This window comes from Saimiri boliviensis, chromosome 8 (genome assembly GCF_048565385.1).
Source record: "Saimiri boliviensis isolate mSaiBol1 chromosome 8, mSaiBol1.pri, whole genome shotgun sequence".
Lineage (NCBI taxonomy): Eukaryota > Metazoa > Chordata > Mammalia > Primates > Cebidae > Saimiri > Saimiri boliviensis.
The window spans coordinates 71,399,346-71,421,720 of record NC_133456.1 but is presented as its reverse complement, the minus strand read 5'-3'; the positions used below and the strand labels follow the sequence as shown (position 1 = coordinate 71,421,720).

The following is a 22,375-nucleotide window of genomic DNA, read 5'->3' as shown; positions in this document are numbered from 1 at the left end:
ATCTGATTGTTGTGTTATTACATACATTTGTTCCTCTAAGATCTCATTGTTGTGTATGGGGTACTACAGAGCGGGTGTTACCGCCTGGGCTGTGTCAGAGTCTATGATTCAAGCAAGTCATCAAAGCTTCCTAACCAGTAACTGGACTCTTCGGTGAGTGAGTGAGGTGACCCAGGTAAAGCTCTCGGGAAACTATCGGCAATCCGTACATGCGGAATTAACGACAGATGTCATTTTTACTTAGGTAAGATCTTTATTAGGGAACTAGAGAGAGAAAGCTGTGGGGTTTGGGGCTTGTTTGTGATTATTTATTAATGTCTCCTTGAGGAAACGTTCTTCTTCGCTCGTGGATGATAACAGAGGGCAGAAATGAAGGCAAAATGTGGCCCAATGCTGCCAGTTGGCAGCTATTTTCACGTGTGCACGTTCACTAGTTTTCTTCTTTTCCTGGTGTCCTCTAGCCCACTAGGTGACACTGTTTACTCATCTATGCTTCTCTGTTTAGGACTTTCCACAAATCTTGTTCAAAAGTAGCATGTTTTGTTTGGGGTGCTGGGGAGGGGGAAAGCGTGTTGGGAAGGAAAATAGAAATGAACCTCCAGTGGCTAAACTTTGAGGTACGATTAGGGGCCAGTTGTCACCTATGGTTATGTGACGTCATGGGCTAGTTTCAAACTATTTTTTAAACTGATTTTAAGAGCAACGTGTAATTAGTTTCCAATTCTATTCCAAGAAATGAAGGAAAATTGACTTCCCCTTCCCAAGCCGTCACCAAACCAAAGGATAAAATAAACTGTTGTGGCTTTGAGTGTGGAGTTGAGTAGATGCTCTTGAAGGACTGTTTCCACCGTGTTCTTCAATGATAGTTAATGAGGGCACAGACCACTAATAGGCAGTGGAGGCAGCTTCTAGGCTAAGCTTAAATTGGGCCTTCAAATCTAATCAAAATTAGTCACTGCTGAGAAGAAACCAAGTGTGGTGTGTCCATTTGGATCTGGGTTTGGAGAGGCCCTCCTTGTTTTCCGGGTCAGTTATGATTCCATCTCTGCATTGCTATATTGCTGCACACTCACAGGAAGATGACATTTTTTTGGATTCCATCCAGTTGAAACTTGTGATGATTCTATAATGACACATATAACTTTTGGATAGAAAAAAAACAGAAAATGAATTTCTTTTCTTGCATTTCCAGGGCTGTGAGCCGCAGGAAGCATGTCAACCATGGCAAGCCAGAGGATCAAGAAATCAAAGTTCCATTCACTTGCCCTGGAGTTTGAGGTCTGTGTTTTTTATGTATCCTCACTCTTCATTGTCTATTATAACTTTAAAATTAACTTATTTATGCTGCTTCTGTTTATAAACTTAGATTTTTTTTTTATCCTTAGAAGTAACACAACTAAAATTCTCTAACAAATATTTCCCAGTTCAGAATTTTCCTAAACCTCTCCTGGCCTCCCTTGCTAATGAGTTCCAATTTTCTTTGATTTTCTGTGTGTCTACCAGCACGCACCACCTTGAGTTGCTGTGTGATAAACAGCTAAATATAGTCACCATTTTGGCAGCTAGCTTTTGGATGATTGTCACAAGGGCCCCTAAAATTGGAATTAAACAGATTTAAAATGAACAGGCAAACTCCTGTGCTTGAGAAAAGAGCATGTTTTCATATGTTGTGAGCAGTAGTTACCGCAATGTCGTCTGTGTATTTATGCCCTGCTTTATTTAAGTAACAGTAAGAACTTTAATCATTGTTAGCAGGAGCAGTGCAAAATACTAAGCTCCTGTCTCTGAAGCAGGACTTCTTCCAGAAAAACTCTTTATGTGAAACCAACATTGTGTAATCAACAGTTGTGTAAAGAGCTCTGGGAGCAGACCATGTCAGAACAGCCTCTGTTCTGCATGCACAGGAGAACAGCAGAGGCTGAAACATGCATGTGGTTCCTTGATTTGGTGCGCAGAGCACCCGGGACATCTGGGATTTGCTCCCCGAAATCTCCAGCTTACATGGTCCTCTGATGAAGAAAAGAGAGAGCAGAAAAAAAAAATGGGAGTGGAGGACAGAGAAAAATTCAGGTCTGGCTTCAGTACATTTGAATTCTAGCTGTCTGGGGCATTCTCCCAAACAGCGAATGCTAATTATACTGAGTGTGTCAAATTGTGTCGTATTTTTGTAAATCAAACAAATGTTCCCAGGAGATAGGCGGGAGGCCACCAAACCCTATTCATTTATGAGGCAACCTGAATTTAAAGCCAGGACTCTGGAGGGGACAGGTGACTGTGAGTTTATTTAATTTGGTGACATGTGCCTTGCCCCTTGAATGTCACCCCAACATAAGGACTGCAGGTTTCACATGATGCTTTTATTTAAACAGTTAAAATGCTACTAGGGATGGCTGTAGCACTTTTTAGAGACACTGAGGATAAACAATTTGTTTTGAGGGCCACAGGTTGTGGGGCTTTTCTTCTGGAAAGGAGAAATAGATCCTAGTGCCAGATCGGTCTTCCTAAAGCACCTCCGAGCACGTTTTCCCCCTGCCCTTCAAACCCTCCATGCTTTGCCCTTGTGTACCAAATGATGCCTACACGCCACAGAGGCAAAGCATTCCCGGCCTGAGCTCACGGTCGCTGCGTCTCACATGCCGACCAGATGGGACTCTGCCACGTTTCACGGACGGATGTCATGGATCTGACTCTCCCCGTCTTTGCTGGCACCTGTCATTCCTAAGTCCTGGGAGGCCCTCAGGGACTCTCTTCCCTAAAACCTATCTCTTAATCATTGAAATCCTGCTCACCACTAAGGGACCAGTATAAATACCAGCTTCTTCCAAGGGTTCACCCTATTTCTTCTCTGTCGCCAGCTAGAAATTTTTTTTTTCATTTTTCTTTACATTGTATTTTTTAATGGCACATGAATACTGCTTTGGGTGATACATATATTTGTATGTAGCATCTTTTCTACAGGACTGCAGGCTCCCAGGTGTTGGGGATTAGATCCTCTGCCTCTGCCTCAGATTTGCACAGTGTCATGCACAGACTATGTGGTCATACACATTTTTTGAGCAAATGAATGACACAAAACATACACACTCTCTTACTGTAGTAATTTCAGTGGTTGTGTCTAAGGGTCAAGAAGTAAAATAACAGTGTCAAAAATAAGTTAGGAGTATATTTCTTTATATAGGTTTTGCTTAAATGATCCTTTCAAGCATTTCTGTTCTTTCAGATGTACCTGACACACAGTGGGTGCTCAGTCGACCAGCTCACAGCTGGCTGAATGTGAATATTACAACAAATGACTTTCCACAACGAGGCAGAGAGTTTTTAATCAGACTTTTTTTTTTTTTACTTTATGACTGGAGTTGAACTTGAGCTTATGAACAATTTTTCGAGGTTGACACAGAAACCAGGAAGCTTAAAAAACAGAATGAATCATTTTCATTTTGAGGCACATGCACATTTTTGGGGCACAAAGATAAGAATCATGTTTAAATGTCATGTGAACTAACATTTTTTTGATCACTTATTGTATGTCAGGCACTCTGCTTATCAGTTTATATGCATTCTTTCATTTGACCTCTCAATAATTATTACTTTTATTTATAATGAATAACAAAACCGAGTCTTAGAAAAGATAAGTAAGTTGCTCAGAGACACACAGCTAGTAAGTGGGAGAACCAGGATTCACATGCAGGTTGACCAGCTTCAGTGTGGAGTACACCCTACTGCCTCTTTGTGCAAAGTTACATCTTTCCAGAAGAGAATGCAGTATCGTGTCCCTTGTGCAACATTAGAAGCGGAAATTCTAATTCATGCCTCTGTTTTACAGATGAAGGAATTGAGGCCCAGATAGGTGAAGTGAGTTATTAGGATTACAGAGCTACTGAGATCTGAGATTAGACTGTAGGCATCTGAACTCCCAGCGTAGGAGATTCCTGTGAGAAGATGGTGCATTATCACACAGATTTGAATATACGTAGATCTAGCCAGTTTCCCCTCAACATAAACCCTATGTGTAGTGAAAGGCAGAGGTGGCTTAGCAAACTCTAGGATGGTGACAGTGCTGGCTGCTTTATGAAGGGGTCTGACTGCTTGTCTTTCCACTCACTGGCTGACCCAGTGGCACTCATTTCAATGTGGCATCTATGTGATTTATACTGATCTTTCTGAATTACTGACCAAGTCAGCCAAGGGTGCCACAGTTGACCATTCATGCACCAAAGACTGAGACATTCCCTCTTCTTTGACTGACTTTGGCTTCTTATATATAAGCAGGGAGTCAAGAGCTGGCTGGGGTGTCTGTTGAGTGTCTAGTGCTATTTGGAGAGGCTTCGCCTCTACTGGGAGGCCACAGGTGTCTAGGATGTCCACAATGAAAAGTCTCTTAGGGTTAAAATATTTTCTTAACTACGGATGCTGAGATTGTGGAAACAAAATGACATAAATGAGCAGCAACAACAACAGCAAAGCATTTGCAATCAGAAATCTAAAGCACTGGTCTGCGAAGGGTCAGACCTGAGGGGGAGGGCTGCGTGTTGCTTCTTTTTCAGTTGAGCAGGTGATGGACCTGCTTGAACTCCACAAGGAAGACGGAAGCGCTCGGGTTTCCAGATGTTGAGGCAGGAATGACTCTGTCTCTTAGTTCTGAGTGATCATGGAAAAGCAACTTAGTCTGATGTCAGTTTCTTCATCTGTAAAATGCTACAAATCTGGATTGGGGGGCGGTGGGGTGCTGTGGAGATTAGAGTAAATTGGATGATGCATCTGAAAGCTCTTAGTGAATTCAGTGGTATGTACGCACCCATTTTACCTCACTGACCAATAGATGTGTTTAGGAGGTCTACATAAAAGTGAAAATATACATTTTGAGAGAGCAAACAAATTCACTTTTTTATATATTCACATTACTTTTTAAAAACACCGATTTTATGATAAATGATGACTCCGGGTGAATGGGAAGTAGGTAGAGGCATTTCTTAGGCTGGGGTAGGTGGGAGGCAGGGGAAGAATGAAGTCTGGAGCTAGAATCTTATCTAAGGGAGGTTGTGAATGGCCATGGGGTGGGAGAAAAGGGGACAGTAATAAGGGGGCAGTCACTTCACTGTTTGGCTCAGGGCTGTCTTTTTGCAGGTGTCTGAGTTATTTCAGGTGGTCTTTCTCAGTCACTGGGCTTTTAAATTGCCAATATCAAAATTACTGTGGTGACGCAGCGACTTATAGATCTTACAGTTGTCAGATAATAGAGCGTGGTATCCTCGTAGCAGGAGCACTGAGGGGAGATAAGGCTGAAATAAATTTTAATGGACCTCTCTATCTTCCAATTGTGTTTCGCACACCTACGACTTCTGTTCAGAGAGGTGAAGTTAAGTTATATTTCACATTTCTAATTTTAGAGAGAAGCAAACCTAAATTTATAGAGTGATTTTGTCTTTTTTTTTTTGCAAAGCAATTTTTTTTTTTTTAATTTTGTCTTTACATACAGGGTAACTCCCAACACCAGACAGATGCAAAGATCAGGTAATAGAAATCTGTATGGCATCTATTCTGTATTTTATACCTTTCTTGACAAAGAATAAATCGGGGGTGTACAAAATACTATAACATCCAAAAAGTGTTTTCTATCCTCTATGCATATTTAAAACATCCCAAACAAAAATGAAGTTCTCCTGTCTCTGAGAGAAGATTCCCAGTGTCCCTTGAACACCTACTTCAGGCCAGGCGCGGTGGCTCAGGCCTGTAATCTCAGTACTTTGGGAGGCCTAGGTGGGCGGATCATGAGGTCAGGAGTTAGAGGCCATCCTGGACAACATGGTGAAACCCCGTCTCTACCAAATGTACAAAAATTAGCTGGGAATGATGGCGTGCGCCTGTAGTCCCAGCTACTCGGGAGGCTGAGGCAGGAGAATTGCTTGAACCCTGGAGGTGGAGGTTGCAGTAAGTCAAATTGCACCACTGCACTTCAGCCTGGGCAACAGAGTGAGACTCCATCTCCAAAAAAACCCCAAGAAAACCCACTTTAATATTTTGCTGGTCTTCCTGCTGCGTGTATAGCCCCATTGGTGTTACTTTTTCCCTAATTGAAGATGGAGGCTAGCTTATTGCCACAATTCCTGTAGGTGACACTTTGTGTCATCGAATCCCAATCACTTACTATTGTCCCTCAATTAGTGTTCATTGAATGAATGAATGAATGAAAAAGTACATGAATGAATGAATGATTTTTGCTTCTAATGTATTCCATTGTCATGTCTCCTTTTCAGTCAGAATAATTCCAGTTCTTTCAAGTTTTATAAGGAATCTGCCTTCTTTTTGAACACCAAAACCTTTTGGTTGGCTCTTTACTTAATGTTCTCAATGTTCTCTATATTTTTCATGTTCCTCTTTGGTTTGAAGTCCAGAATTGGAGACCAGTGAAGTCTATCAGGTAAAAATGCTAAAACTCTTAGTCATTTATAGAATAGAGTAAAAAGCGTCAGTTCTTAGGACTCTGTGGCTATAACTGACTCAGGTCTAGCTTGTAAGCTTTGGGTCTGGAAATGTTTGAGTTGAAAGGGATTGAAGGAATTATTGTTAAGTGGTTTTATTCTTTTGTTTTTGGTCTTGTCAGTTCGTTTGTTTTGATGTAATGTTGAATTAATGTGGCTAAGGCAAAATCTTTATCTCTTAGAAATACTCAAATATTTACAGATGAAATGTTATGGTGTCTAGCGTTTGCTTTAAAAAACAGCAGGAAAGGAGGGGCAGATTAAAGCAATAGAGATGAAACCAGATATATTGATAATTACTGAAGCTGGATGACTTATATTACTCCCTCTACTTTTATAAATAGGTTTTTTCTTTTCTTTCTTTCTTTCTTTTTGTGGAGACAAGTGAACATTTATTTCTGTGCCTTTCTTCCTATGTGTATTTAACGTTTTTTTTTCAAAACAAGGCCCCAGGAATCTCCAGATTCAATTATGTCCCTGGGCTTGGTTGACTGCTGCAGGAGTCTTAGGGAGCCTTTCACAAATGCTAGAGTTACTCATTCACCAACATTAAACCCTAGTATAGGGGATGCAGCAAAGCGGGGCTCCTTCCTCCATGGAATGTGCTGATTTCAGATGGGGCAGCGGCCAGCGTAGAACACGCTGCCTTTTTCCTTGGAGCTAGACTGTGATGAGAGGGGCTTGCCATGAAAATAAGCTACTGTATTTTCTTTGACCCTCCCTTTCCAGTGTTTGAAGATAAAGCAGGAAGTAATTTTCTCTGAAGATATTTGATAAAAATTCCCCAAAACCAAAAACATATGCTTCTACTTCATTGATAAAAATTTCCTACAGTTTGGCACCTGAGTCTGGTTCAGCTGGAGGATGAGCTGACTGATTCGTTCGCCCTGATAGCCAAGTGTGCCCATTTCCCTGAGGAAGCCCGCTCTATTTTCAGTAGCATGATGGGCCACTGAGAGGTGGAAAGGGCGCAAGACCCATGAGGTCTCCCGGAGATGCTTCCCTGGGGAGGCCGTTTCATCAATGAGGTCTTCCACGCAAATGACACCAAACTTCTCCAGGTGCTCCTCACCATGTCGTCTGTCGGAGGGATGCTCTTACTGTTGACCTTAGTTTGTCCACGTTTCAAAATGAGTGTCGGACAGACTTCAGATTTGGAAATCTCCAGGTCCCATCAGTTTCCACTATACGCAGCATTTTTAGGTTCTAGGGGGTGACTTTTGCAAAGACACCACTCAAAATTTTCTTTAGGTGAAGGTCTTGCCGTGGTTCTCTGCACCAGTAAACTCACACCATCAATCCTTTCCGTGCATACAACAAATGCCAAGGAATGTTTATCTGTCAATACCAAGACATGGGGTTTCACTTCTAGTTTTTCCGAGATGCACCTTGTCACGTTTCTGCCACCAGGAATCATGTAGGAATGATTCCGGTCACCTAAACCTGGCCCTTTTCTTTTCCTCTGCTCCTTCTTTGCTAAAAGCACCTGCTTTGCCTGGGTGGCTTTGAGGGTTGATAAGCCTTCCTCTTTTTCAGGAGATTCTCTGAAACCGAAGGGATTTTTCTTTTCTCTTGCTCTGCCATCTTGCTAGTGCTGCAGCTACCCCAGATTTTTTTGTAATACAAAGTTAAGAAAAACATATTTAGACAAACTTAATAATTCTAGGTGAGAAAAACCAAGACCCAAAGATCACAGAGCTAACAAGACGGAGACTGGGACCAGCGGGCAAGTCCTTTGTCTCCCATTGCCATGCTTTTTCTGGTAAACCATGTTTCAGTTCGGCTTGTTGTGCTCTCTCTATAGACTTCGTTTTTGTCACCGTCATCCTGGTAATAATCACGTCAGCATGCAAAGGCCATGAACAATTCTAGTCTACTTCCAACCTAACTTAGTTTACTATCCCCTGTGATTTTGATAAGCATAAAAAGTTCCCTCCTGCAGGTAACTATCAAAAGAGAAAACGGTGTTGATATATCTCTTTGTTCTAGCATTCTTTGAAACCAAAATAAACGATTGCTAGTGGGGGAAAAAAAAACAACAAACCCAGACAAACATAGTGCAAGAAATTTCAAATAAGCAATAGTCACTCAACAGATTTAAACTTTTAAACAAGAAATTTGCACACTGCAACAATGTAAATAACATCCCAGAAGTAATAACTAATTTAAGTGTGCAATAAAATGATAAAATGCTTTGATAGAGCTCTGGCCTGCAGACTCTCTGTGATACATCCAGCCTCTTGGCAGCCATCCAAGGCCCAGAGTGGCTTTGAGTAAAGTTTACTTCATCGGAAGCCAGGACCACCTCAGGAAGTCACCTGTGCCGGGATCCCTGAGGGTTATGTGATTTTATTCATGTTTCTCTGGAAAAAGGGACAGCAAGCATGTCTTCATTTAAAGGAAAGAAACAGGGGTTGGTCTAAAGCAGGGAGGGGAAGGAGGATTGTGTGTGTATGGGTGGTTGAGAGTGGGTGTGGGAGGAAATAGTCCGGCGTTTACTCACTCAGGTAACCCTAAGGTAAATACCATGAAATAGTTAAGAGCAAACTGTCAGAGTGCTGTAGCCGGAGTGCAAATTTGTTAGTAGGAAGTGTTAAGTCAGGTGATTTACTCAGGTGAGGAGAAGTACTTCAGGGCGAGCCCTCACTAGGAAGATGCCTGCCTGTTTAGAACCGAAGGGAGACTGTAGGTGAGCCGGCTCTATAAACCAGTGAGCGCTGGAAGGAGGAATTTCTAAACTAACGTGGGGTGCAGACGGCACTCACTTCCTTAAATAGATTTCAAAACATTTTGGGTTAGGTTTAAGACAGTTCCTTTAAGCGATTTGTACTTCATAGACAAGCCATAAGAATTTTGTCCATTTTTCCCCAATCAGAATTAATTCCCTTTGCTCATAGGATGCGCATCATCAGCATCATTATTCTCCCCATACTTTTTTGATTGTACCCTTCAATTCCCAAGGTGATTTACAACTTATAAAGAGGTTCATATTAACGTTGGATTTCAATTTTAAACAAGCTTCTTGGTGAGAACCGGTTTGACATAAAAGCATACTTCCGAGTGAATTGTGTATTCATTTAAAGTTTAGGAAAAAAATAAAAACAAACCCTGCTTCACTCCCACCCAGCGTGTAACTCCAGGTCACCACCCCTGGAACATTGTGCCTTTGAGCTTTGGACTGGATTTGCTTCTGAGGTTAAGAGAAGTGTGTGGCAGATGTTGGGAGGCAGTTGGGGCTGGGGGTAGGGACCAGGGATGAAGGGGCTGCCAGATGTTGAGCGGGAGGGTGGAGTGTGAGGATAAAAGCCTGCCAGATGTCCACAGTGCAGAATATTGGGCACCTGCTTTCCATGATCTTCAGAGGATGATTTATATCACACAAGGAGGATCTCATAAAGGTCCTCCCCCTCCCCAGTAAATACAGAATTCAGGGCTCCATTGATGATCCTCTGCATGGCTTCTCGCCTCACAGTATATCTTTTAAAAAATTCAAGTTGAGGGTTATGTGACTGAAAATACACAACCAGCCAATGTACTCATTTGTAAATAAAAGAGAGTGTGTGTGGGGGCTTTACATTTAAATCTGTTTTTCTAAATTATAAAGATAATCACCTTTTATTTTCTATTTATTTTATCTTTCCAATAAGAAGTGATTTGCTCTTTCTCTCCCCACAATGGATTTAATAGATTTATTCATCAAGTTTTCTAAATTTAGACACCAAACTGATGTTTTTCTCCCACTGCTTAATTTTATTCTTAGCAGCGCTTACATAAAGCCAGGCAGTGAAAGATATGGCAAAACTACTCACTTGCTGTGATCTGGAATGCACTTATAGAATAAAATAATAACGATGAAGATTGATGTACTAGAGAGACTTAACACCAAGTGTCCCTAATGAAATCTGTTTTATGCTTTTGGTTTTCCCCCACAGCGCTCTTGGCCACATGTTTCCCGTGGTTTTTAGGAGACTAGGTTTTCCTTGTGATGCCTGCCCTAGTCTCAGTTCTGAGGGCATAGATGAGCCATGTCAAAGAAAATATGTGGGTCTTATAATTTCCTTGCATTTTAGGAAACAAGTGTTTTCTAGGACTAGATTTGATTAAACAGGTTATATTTCACTCTTAGATCTTGTTTGAAAGCCTTCAAAATAATTGTATTTGCACTGCTGTTGGGAGTCTAAATTGTTTCAGTCACTGTGGAAGACAGCGTGGCAATTCCTTAGGGACCTAAAGACAGAAGTACCATGTGATCCAGCAATCCCATTAGTGGGTATATACCCTAAGGAATAGAAATCATTCTATTATAAAGACACATGCATGCATATGTTCATTGCAGCACCATTCACAATAGCAAAGACATGGAATCAACCTAAATGCCCATCAATGGTAGACTAGATAAAGAAAATGTGATACATGAACACCATGGAATACTATGCAGCCATAAAAAGAACAAGATCATGTCCTTTGCAGGGATATGAATGGAGCTGGAGGCCCTTAGCACACTAACACAGGAACAGAAAATCAAATACTGCATGTTCTTACTTATAAACGGGAGCGAAATCATGAGAACACACGGACACAGAGAGGGAAACAACACACACCGGGGTCTACTGGAAGGTGAAGGGTGGGAGGAGGGAGAAGATCAGGAAAAATAACTAATGGGTACTAGGTTTAATACCTGCGGGATGAAATAATCTGTACAACGAACCCCCAAGACACACATAATTACCTATGTAACAAACCTGCATGTGTACTCGTGAACTTAAGTTAAAAAAAGAGAAATAATTGTATTTGGTGACTTGGAGTGTGAACTAAGAGGTGGAAAAAGATTGAGAGAGAAGCTCCATTTGTCCCAGCGGCCCCTCAGTCTTCAGAAAGCTCAGCCTTCTCATTCACCCTGCACCACGGTTAGCAGTGCCGACCACTGCTCCTCTAGACTGCACTGGGATTCAAGCATTCAGTAAATAGTTAGCGAGCTCCTCAGTAGTAAGTACCACTCTGCTAAGTTCTGGAAATACAGTGCTGAAAAAGGTTTCTTTCCCCTTAAAACTCCAGTGTGCTGTGGAAGGTAGACATAGAGCAGATAATTGTTGAAATACTTATTCACAAGGGGTAAGTTCTGAAAGAGAAGAATGTGTGCTACGAGAAAGATAACAGGGGGACTTTGATAGATGTCATCAGATAACCATGGAATAAATTACTTTATGACTTGGCAAATTGCTTCCTCATTTGGGATCGCCAGATAGCTGCTAGGTTAGGAAGTCAGCTGTGAAATGTGATGGATGCAAGCGTTTTGTCAGTTGGTACTTACTTCTTTTCCAAGAAAATGGAAAAATCCTTTTTTTTGGCCTGTGCTGAAGATTCTTCCAGGGCCAACTCCAGAGTCAATACTCATTTTTACATTCAGGCTCTGGATATTTTAAAATAAAAATTGAATTTTAGAATAGTTTTCGATGTGTAGAAAAATGACCTTGACGGTTTTGAGAAGTGCTTGTCAGGCATTTTGTAGCCTGTCTCACTAGGGGACCCTCGTAATTTTCTCTTGATTAGGCTGGGGTTAGGAGGTTTTGGGAGGAAAACTATAGAGGTGAAGTGCCATTCTCATGACATCATATCAAGGGTACTTACTATCAACATGACTTATCATTGTTGATGTTGACCTTAATTGCCTGGCTGAGGTAGTGTTTTTCAGGTTTCTCCACTGTAAAGTTACTCTGCCCCACCCCATTTCACACTGTGCTTTTCGAAGGAAGTTACCATGTGCAGTCTGTACTTAAGGAGTTATGTTTCACCTCCTTGAGCGTGGAGTGTCCACACAAGTTGTTTGTCAGTCTCCTGCATGGGAAATTTGTCTATTCTTCCTCATTTATTTCTTTACTCAATCATTTATTTATGTCAGTATTGACTCACAGATATTTATTTTACACGTTGGGCTATAATCCAACACTATTTAACTTTGTGTCTCAAATTGTTCTACCTTTGGCTAGAAGCTCTTTCAGTTGGCTCTTGTGCCCCTGGGACGTAAGTGTGTGTGTGTGTGTGTGTGTGTGTGTGTGTGTGTGTGTTCTTCAAAACTTTTTTTTTTCAGTACTTCTTTACTTTTTGGCCCTACGGGATGATTCAGGCTGATCTTGTGTTTTTCCTGCTATAGTTTTAGAATCAGCCATTTCTCTAAGGAGCCCCGGTTTCTTTTATTAGAGAATGGTACTAGAAGCCAGGATCTGCGTAGTTTTCCTGGTTTGTTTTTCATGCTATAAACCACCTGTGAAACAGTCTGGATAGAAATGTGGGGTGGAGAAGGAAGTCTGAGCTTCAGAGTCAGGCCCAATATCTATTTCCCATATCTCCCACTTACTCACTGCAGAACCCTGAACAAATAACCTCTCACAATCTCACCCTTCTCGTCTTTAAAATGGGCATATTATTTACCTTGCATGATGAATGTGAGAATGAGAAAAAAGATTTATAATGGGCTTGGCACATAGCATCTCTTCAAAAAGTCATTTTGCGGAGCAGGGTAGGTCCATATGTCACCACCCTGGAGTTGGCTGAATACCAAGGAAAATAGATGTTTAATTTTTTTAAATTATAAAAACAAAAAACCATATTATCCCTGAAGGAAATAAAAAAGGAGGATGTTTTTCTTACAATCCCATTACCCTAACACATGTTCCTGTTTAATCCCTTTATGTCATTATGAACTTATTTAAAAAATATTTTCATCACATTGTATATAATAAGAGAAATAACATTTTACCATAATCTATATAGGAATAATATAATGGCCCCACTTGTTAGGTGCCTATCCTTTATTCAACTTTTATGTGGATTATTATAATCTCCATTTTATGGCCGAGAAAACTGAGGTACAAGTAGGTTAACCACCTTTCCACAAGCACACAGCCAAGGAGAGGGGAAGACAGGATGTGAACTGAGATCTGCCAGATGCCAGAGCTGGAATCTTTAATCATTGCTACTTTTCCTCTTTTAAGTAGACACTCCACACCCTCCAGTCATATGTGTATACACAGGCATACATATTAATTTTTCTTTTTTTCTTTTTTTTTGAGACGAAGTCTTGCTCTGTCTCCCAGGCTAGAGTGCAGTGGCGTGATCTTGACTCCCTGCAACCTCCGCCTCCTGGGCTCAAGCAATTCTCCTGCCTCAGCCTCTCTAATAGCTGGGATTACAGGTGCCTACCCCTGTGCCTGGCTAATTTTTGTATTTTTAGTAGAGATAGGGTTTCACCATCTTGGCCAGGCTGGTCTTGAACTCCCGATCTCATGATCCTCCCATCTCAGCCTCCCCAAAGTTCTGGGATTACAGGCATGAGCCACTGTGCCTGGCCCATATTAATTTCTTTATGTCACATATACTGCCTACCATGCTAGAGGCATTAAATGATGTTGGTAATGAAAAGATGAACTGCTCACAGCCCCCCCTCCCTTTTTTAAGGTGTTTAGGATTTTATGGGAGATATTATACATAAAGAGTACCGCAGAGCGGTTCTTCCAGAGCTATACAGATTTTGGAGTTTCGAATAAAAGAATGCTTATATTTGTCCAGTGACAACAGAGAGAGTTTGATGGAAGTGGTGACACTGAACTGAGACTTGAAGGATGGGCTAGATTTAAATGGGTAGGTTTGTGGATGGCAGGGGCATTTCAGCCAAATGAAATAGTAAACATAAAATCAGATAGGCTTGTGATAGATAAGATCACTAAACAGGAGATATTCATCTTATTTTCCACCCTGTTTGGGGAGGGGCATACTCCCTTCTTCCACCCTGTTCAGGGACGGGCATACTCCCTTACCTCCAGTAATTTTGGGCTTGGCCCTGTAACTTTCTTATGGAAAGTTTCAAAGGAATATGGGTGGAAGTAGTAGCATGGTATTTGTGAGTACAGACTTCAAAAGTCACCTGATAAGTTTCTGCCAGCCCTCTTGAAGATTCTTCCCTCTGTCTTGAGAACAGCTCATCTCAGGGAATGGTGGCTCCTTCAGCGTGGGGTCTGGAATGAAGCCACGTGGAGGCAAACTTTAAAGCACTCTGGCCTAAATCCAGCCTTTCCCAGATCAGCCTGGTGAAATCAGCCAAATGACAGCAGATGGACATACCTGGGAGTGAAAATAAATGTTAGTGTTTATGAATTCCTGAGGTTTCGGGGGTTGCTTGTTACACAGCATAATCTCAGCAGAAATACAAGGCCAGAAAGGATAGGCCAAGTGAGAAGAGAAACTAGTCCAGGTTGGCTGAAGAATACACATGCAAGCCTGCGCCTGTGTGTAGGGAAGAATTTTAACACATGAACATAACAAGATGACTCAGACTTTGTTGGATTTTGGCAGCCAAAATGGCCAAGATTATTTTACAAGCATCTTACATAGGATTTATTAAAAAATATACAAAATGAAGGATTTGGAATAAAAGCACAGAATGGCTCAGGTATTTTTCCTTTTCTTCCTCACCACTTTACTTTTTATTATTTTTTTTTATTTTTAAAAATTATTATTTTTTTAAGATGGGGTTTCACCATATTGGTCAGGCTGGTCTCGTACTCCTGACCTCAGGTGATCCGCCCGCCTCAGCCTCCCAAAGTGCTGGGATTACAGGATTGAGCCACCGCGCCTGGACTTTTTTTTTTTTTTTTTTTTTTTTTTTTTTTTTAAGATGGCAAATAGCTCTTGTCACCCAGGCTAGAGTGCAGTGGCATGATCTTGGCTCACTGCAACCTCTACCTCCTGGATTCAAGCAATTCTTCTGCCTCAGCTTCCCGAGTAGCTAGGATTACAGGTGCCTGCCACCAAGCCTGGCTAATTTTTGTATTTTTAGTAGAGATGGGGTTCCACTATGTTGGTCAGGCTGGTCTCAAACTCCCGACCTCAGGTGATCCATCTTCCTCGGCCTCCCAAAACATTTCACTTTTTTATGGGGCCCAGCACATACCAAATCTAGAATAAACATTGGGAACCTGGTTTTTCCCTCAAACAACCTTACAGTCAGTTAAATAAGCAACATAGATATGTACACGGGAAATACCAGGGGAGTGCCTGAACACCAGAAAGAAGCAGGATTTGAAGTAAGGAAGGGATCTGATGCTTTTTCAGCTTCATGACATAAAGGAGATATGCTAGCAAGAGGCTAACCTGTCAGTGTGATGGGTGTAATTGATTTATAAATACCCTATCCTGAGGCCAGGTAATTACGAAGAGTCCTCTCTGTTCTTTAGTTTTCCACCTTCAGAGTCCAGCAACATAAATACACATTGCTGGTGATTGACAAGCCACCTGGATGCTTAGCCCAAGGTAGAGGCCTGGTGGGAGGAAATAAAATATTTTTAAAGCCAAAGAGGTGTGGAAGAAAAAAGACTGGGTGGGTGGCTCTGCAGGAGAGGACTATGAGGGGGGGCCTTCTTGGGAAGATCCTAAAGTATAAAACTAAAACTTTATGCTAGTTGAAGTGGTGGACATGGGTGCAATAGAACAGAAGGGCCTTTCTTTAATCTGTATCCCTCGTGGACTCAGGTTGGATGATGTCCCCGACTTAACAAGAAAAGAGTGTGTTTTCTCCTGGTTTTGTTTTGCGTGCATTCCTCTAAATCCAGCTGGTGATGGACGATATCCCCCCACCTCTTGCTTCCAAGTCGTCTGTATGCCATCGTGCTAAAAGAGCTTCTGTCTCTTCTCTGCCTTTGTCCCCAGCGCCCTTGTGTTCTGTGTCTCCTTTATGACATGTAGTGGTCACATTATGTTTCGGGTAGTGAATTCTACACCACGGAGTAAAATTACAACTATGATTTCCCTCTGGCTTAAAGATGAGAAAACACTTGTGACCATGGTGCATGCCTCGGAGTTGCCTCTAGCATTCCCTTTAGTCTCCACGAAATCAACCCATACTCTCTCCAGGATGGGCAATGACATGTCGGGCCCTCCATGTGAGTTTTGAGTGAGCATTGCCCGACCTCTCCTGCTGGTGTGACTGCAGAAACCCTGACTGCCGCTGTAAACAAGCCCCCTAGGAAGCTTTGCTACTTAAGGAACTAGAAGACATATTTTACAGACATGTGTTGGACACTCGCTACTGGACAGGCACTGTGGTAGGCACAGTAAGGGACACAAAAATTAATCATGATTCTTTCCTTCATGGGGATTGATAGTCTAGTGGAGAAGGACAGGCACAACACGAAGCAGTGCAGGGATGTGGGAGGCTGAGTGGAGAGACAATTTGTGTGCTGGCTAGCTACACACCACCTAGCCTCTGGCCTCCACGCTGGAACGCAGTGCAGCAGAAGCCCTGTCCTGGCCGATGGAAAGTCAGAAGCTGGCCCAATGGAGAGGTTTGATCTAAAACACGATCTCAGCCTCATTAAAGTGAAAACACCCTATTCTGCTCTAGGGTGAGCAGAACAGACTTGACTGGATAAAAGAGCCTCATTTTAAGGCCCCACTTCGGCATTTTTTTTTTCTCCCAGCCTCTTCTTTTTGTTTCACCTCCAAGAAACACTGTCTAGCAAGCTCCTAGGACATTCTTTGCCCGTGGGATACAGATAGCATAATTCTAGTGGGTGTCAGATCAGAACCAAGTGGGTTTGTATTTTTAGTAACAAAACTACTACACTGGCCATGAGCTGGTTTCTCTTTGAGTAGAAATGAAGGGAGCCAGCTCTCTTTCTTCCATTAGGAAGTTATACTCCTTTCGGCTTCAGTAAGCTCCTATGAAGATCATTCTGAAGATCTGATGGCCAAGTATCACTTGCTAATAGTTCATTCATTTTTTTGTGATGGAGAAGAGTCTTGGAAGTCAGCCTGGGAACCAGATTTATAGGCTGGGAAAACAGACAGGAAGCCAGGCGGCAGCTGTTTTTAATGTGCTTGGAGACTACATATGTAATATGTACAGAACACACTGCATTCAGTAAGATCATAAAATACGCATGTGAATGTGGTCAGAACATAGCAGTGGAGCTGGTGCTGCTAACACAATGGAAACACTGTTACGATGACTACACCACGTGGCTTCACCTCTCAGCCTGGCAGGCAGGCCGGCTGCTTCTCAGCTGAAATTCGGTATAATGCTAGAATCCTCTGCTTTTCCCACGTGACTAATACACAACACTGCCAGAATTGTCTGTGATAGCTTCTAACCTCTGGGGAGAACTCAGGTCTCCTGGAGCTATGGGATAGTTTCAGGACTAAATGGAGTCCTCAGACACAGGCAATCAGCTATGCAAAGGGGTAAAGCTTTGAGAGGGAGGGAGAGAAAATGCGATTGTCACTAAAATCAGGCGAGGTAAATGATCTCTCATATTCTCATGTTTGAGAGAGATCCTTCCATACTGACCAGGGGCTCAGGGGGAAGAGCCCCTGAAGATCATTGCTTTCACGCACCTAAAAAAGTTGCTCCTTTTTTTTTTTTTTTATTTTTATGAGGCAGTCTTGCTCTGTCGTGCAGGCTGGAGTGTCGTTGCTTGATCACGGGTCACTGCAACGTCCACCTCCCAGGTTCAAGCAATTCTCCTGTCTCAGCCTCCCGAGCAGCTGGGATGGGATTACAGGTGCCCATAGCCACTTCGGCTAATTTTTGTATTTTTAGTAGAGACAGGGTTTCACCACATTGATCAGGCTGATCTCAAACTCCTGATCTCAAGTAATCCACCCACCTCAGCGTGCTGGGATTACAGGTATGACCCATTGCACCTGGCTGCTCCCTCTTTATTTTAATAAGCTTTTTTTTTTTTTTTTTGAAATTTTGAAATAGTTTTATACTTACAAAAAAAAAATGACAGATAGTATAGATCGTTTTCTTTTACCCTTGAATCAGCTTCCCCTATGCGATCATCTTACATTATCTTGGTACATTTATCAAAAGTGAGAGACCAATTTTTTGGTACATTACTATTAACTGTAGACTTCCTTTGAATTTCACCCATTTTCTAATAATGTGTTTTATTTTCTGCTGCAGGATCCAATCAGGATGCCACGTTTTATTTATTTGTCACATTTCCTCAGTCCTTTCTGGTCTGTAGCAGTTTCCCAGTCTTGCCCGGTTTTCCCTGACCTTGACAATTTTAAGGAGAATTGGCCAGCTATTTTTAGAATTTCAAAAAAAGGTCTCTTTTAACATGAGGCCTGATCATTCCTTGCTTGGGAGAAGTTATTTCTAGTCTTAAAAGGCCAAAAAAGAATCCTGGTAGATTTTCGGGGAGAGAAGGAATGGAGGAGGAGACTGAGTTCCTCCCACACTGATCGTCTGCTCAGGGGGAGGAGGAGCACCTGGAATCAAAGTTGGCCCCATGGATTTGAGGGCAACTCCTGGAGTTAGTAGTCTCACCCTACTACATGTCAGAATCACTTGGGGAGCCTTTCAAAATACTGATGCCCAGAACCCACCAAGCCAATTAAATCAAAATTTCTGGGGATGTGGCCCAGGCATAGATATTTTAAAATAGCACACCAGGTGATTCTGATGGGCAGCCTGGACGGAGAACTTCAGACTTAATTAGTAATAAAGAACACGCTTGCCTGTGTGTCCCAGATACCGTCATGGAGAAGCGGCAGGCTCCAGGTACACAAATCGGGCAAAGATTTGGGATTTGGAATCCTGAAAAAGCCTGTTTATTATTGATTTGACTTACGGTATTACTGTATTTACTTCTTTTCTTGAGAATTGAGTGCTAGGCAATTTGTTTTCTTAATCGTCATCTCATTTGGGACTAAAACGAGTGAGTTACCCTTGATCACTGAATATCCTAATTTCAGTGTCTAGTGACCAGAGCTGACCCGTCAGAGGTATTAAGATAATCTATTGCTCAGATAAAAATGCTGCCCTGAGAGCTGGGAGACAGAGTGTCAGTCTTAAGATTTTAAATGCTATTGGGCCACTGGCTGACTAGGTCACTGATTTTCTTTGGAACTCACCAGAAAGGGTTTGAATTAGGTCAAGATATATCTCCTCCGGCTCTGAGATTCTGTGATTCAAGGAGTCAGAAGACTGCCTGTTTTTTTTTGAGACCAAGTTTCGCCCTTGTTGTCCAGGCTGGAGTGCAATAGCACGATGTCCACTCAACCTCCACCACCTGGGTTCAAGCGATTCTCCTGCCTCAGCTTCCCGAGCAGCTGGGATTACAGGTGACTGCTACCATGCTTGGCCAATTTTTGTATTTTTTAGTAGAGATGGGGTTTCTCCATGTTGGCCAGGCTGGTCTCAAAGTCCTGACTTCAGGTGATCCACCCACCTTGGCCTCCCAAAGTGCTGGGATCACAGGCGTGAGCCACCATGTGCAGCCCAAGACTGCCGTTAAAATCCCTGTTAGTTTGACCTCAAGGGAGCCACTGGATCCTGCCAACCCCATTTGTCTAGCTGTTAAATAGGGGTAGGAATACCTGTGGACACTGACTGAGATCTTTCTTTCTGAAGTGCGGTGTGATTCCGGCTGTAACGTTTTCTGAAAAGGTGGGTGATTCTTTCCTGTCTTGGTTGGGGAATCTTTGTATCACTGCTTTGTATCTTTCCTATGGCTCTTTATCATAGATTTAACTGACAGTATTATTCTATTTACTTACTTTAAAAAAACTGGCTTGAAAACTGAGTGCTAAGCTGTGAATTTGTTTTCTTAATCATCGTCTGATTTGGGGCTAAAAAAGTGAGTTATGAAACCCTTGCTCACTGAAAGCCTAATTTCAGTGGTCTAGGGACCACAGCCGACCCTTTGGAGGTATAATCTGTTGCTCAGATAAAAACACTGCACAGAGGTTCACAAGTGTCAGTGCCGTGTAAGTGCCTCATAGGTACTCAATAAATGTTTGTGGGTTGAGTAAATGGCACGATTTGAAGATGAAACTCCAGTCAACATGGCAGTGGGTCGCCGTAGTGGCTTCTCATGGACTCACCTAAGTAGTTCTAAAAATAATGACTCTCCCAGAGCAATCAACTTACAATGTCTGGAAATGGAATCCAGGTTCTGAGTTCTTTAAGGGTCCCCGGGTCGTCCCAATGTGCAGGCAGCTTGAGAACCACTCCTTAGAAGGCCATTTTTTCCTGCTCAGCAAGGTAAAGAAATGGAACGAGGCTCAGATATAAAGACTGCCCAATCCTTGAAGCATTTGCATTGCATTTTTGCTTTGCTCTTCCTCCACCATACACTTAGCACAGGCCAGGCACCTGGCGGGAACTCAATGAGTATTTGTTGAATTGGATGGAATAAAAAAAAAAAAAATCCCAGATTGCCATTTCCTCCTACGGCGATTTTATTCCCTATGTGAAAATATGTGAAAAGCAGGTAAAGCCAAGAGCCGTCACCCACATTTTCCATGCAGTCATATTCTCATTACAACACAGGGTACAATTTTTTAGGATTTGCATAATTTAGTGCGTCTCATTGAAAAAGAGTTCCTTCTTCGTTTCAACCCTGCTCTGTGTCTTCTTGTCTTTTCGGCCTCCCAGCCCAGCAGCTGATTGGAGCTTGGGATCAGTGGTGCTTCGGCATGGAGGGGTGGCATTTTCCATGGCTGGGGCTGCTGCGGTGAGCCCAGTGAGTGCCACTGCTTCCGAATATTTTCCACACTGACCGAAAGGCACCTGATTGATCCTCACACTCCCTTGGGTCCTCCATGCTTTATCCATCCTCATGTTAAAAGCTTATTTTATACAAGATTCTGAGATTCTGGTCTTATTATTAATACAGGTGCTTACTTAGTTTCAGATAAATACAGAACCCCCCAACCCCCTCCACCATCCCCCCCCTCCACCGCTTTTGAATGTGTTGTAGCTTTATATGAAGCTAATGGAGCAAGGCAATGCTCAAACGTCAAATTAAACTGCACAGCTCTGTAATCACTCAGACTGACATGGCATAAAAGGATAATTAGTAGTTCATTACATGGAACATTGTTTGTTCAGCTAAATTGATTTCTCAGCTGCCCATGTTTTCTGTTTACTTAGTAAGCGCTCCATTGCACATTTTTATTTGAGAGCTAGGAAATCCCTTCCCCTGGTTTTTTTTTTTTTTTTGATCAGTGCAGTTTTAAAATATAATTTGCTTGAGCTGGGTGAACCTCCGAATGACATACAGGTGTACAGTAACAACCATGAGTATGGATTGATGATGGAACATAAAACCAACCGTGGTTAGAGACCTAGGAGACTCTACCAAAAGGCTAGAACATACCCAGTGCCTTTGTACCTGGAAATGCTTTTGTGGCTGTTTGCTTTTCAACTTAAGAGTGAATTCCCCTCTCAGAAAGGGAGGGGTCGAGAAAGAAATTGGAATAGACACCAAATCCCTTGCTGTTCAAAGTGGAAATTTTCCAACAAAGTTTTTCTTAAACCCTTCATGTTGTCTGTTAATGCCAACATAAAGAAAATAGTGGCTGTTTTAGGATTTCCTACCACTCTGCTCGCTATCAGCAGGATTTAGAAAAAAGGCTAAATGCTGACTTCAAAACTTTCTCAACCTGCTACCTTTTAACGATCATGTGAATTTTCTAGGTTGGGGAAGCTGTCCCTGGCGCCCTCCCCCTCAGCTATTTCCACATCCTTTGTGCTTCTCCTCTCTGGGGTGTTAGGCATCCACATACTTTTTTCTTTTCTTTTCTTTTTTTTTTGAGACTGAATCTTTCTGTCACCCAGGCTGGAGTGCAGTGGTGCGATCTCAGCTCACTGCAACCTCCGCCTCCTGGGTTTAAGCGATTCTACATTTTGCTGGACAAATACAGTCGTTCAGATGCCTCCTGACACGTAGCTCACCTTGACTTTGCCATTACTTTATTTAGCTATGCTTGGCCGATAGGCTAAATGCATTGCACTAAATGACACCTTGGAGTTTTGATAGTCACAGAACAGAGAAGACAGTTCTGTATCCAGTTCAAGCCTTGGGCACATGATCAAACAGAAATCT

At 42.3% G+C, this 22,375-nt stretch overlaps 1 long non-coding RNA gene across 1 annotated transcript in view; it reads left to right on the top strand.

Annotated features, from left to right (window-relative positions):
• The first annotated feature begins 1,191 nt into the window (after positions 1–1,191).
• Positions 1,192–22,375, top strand: part of LOC141585265 (uncharacterized) — a 133,515-nt gene continuing 112,331 nt past the window's right edge. The window contains exon 1 of the long non-coding RNA XR_012518662.1: positions 1,192–1,278. This is a non-coding gene — a long non-coding RNA (uncharacterized LOC141585265). The remainder of the gene's footprint in view (positions 1,279–22,375) is intronic.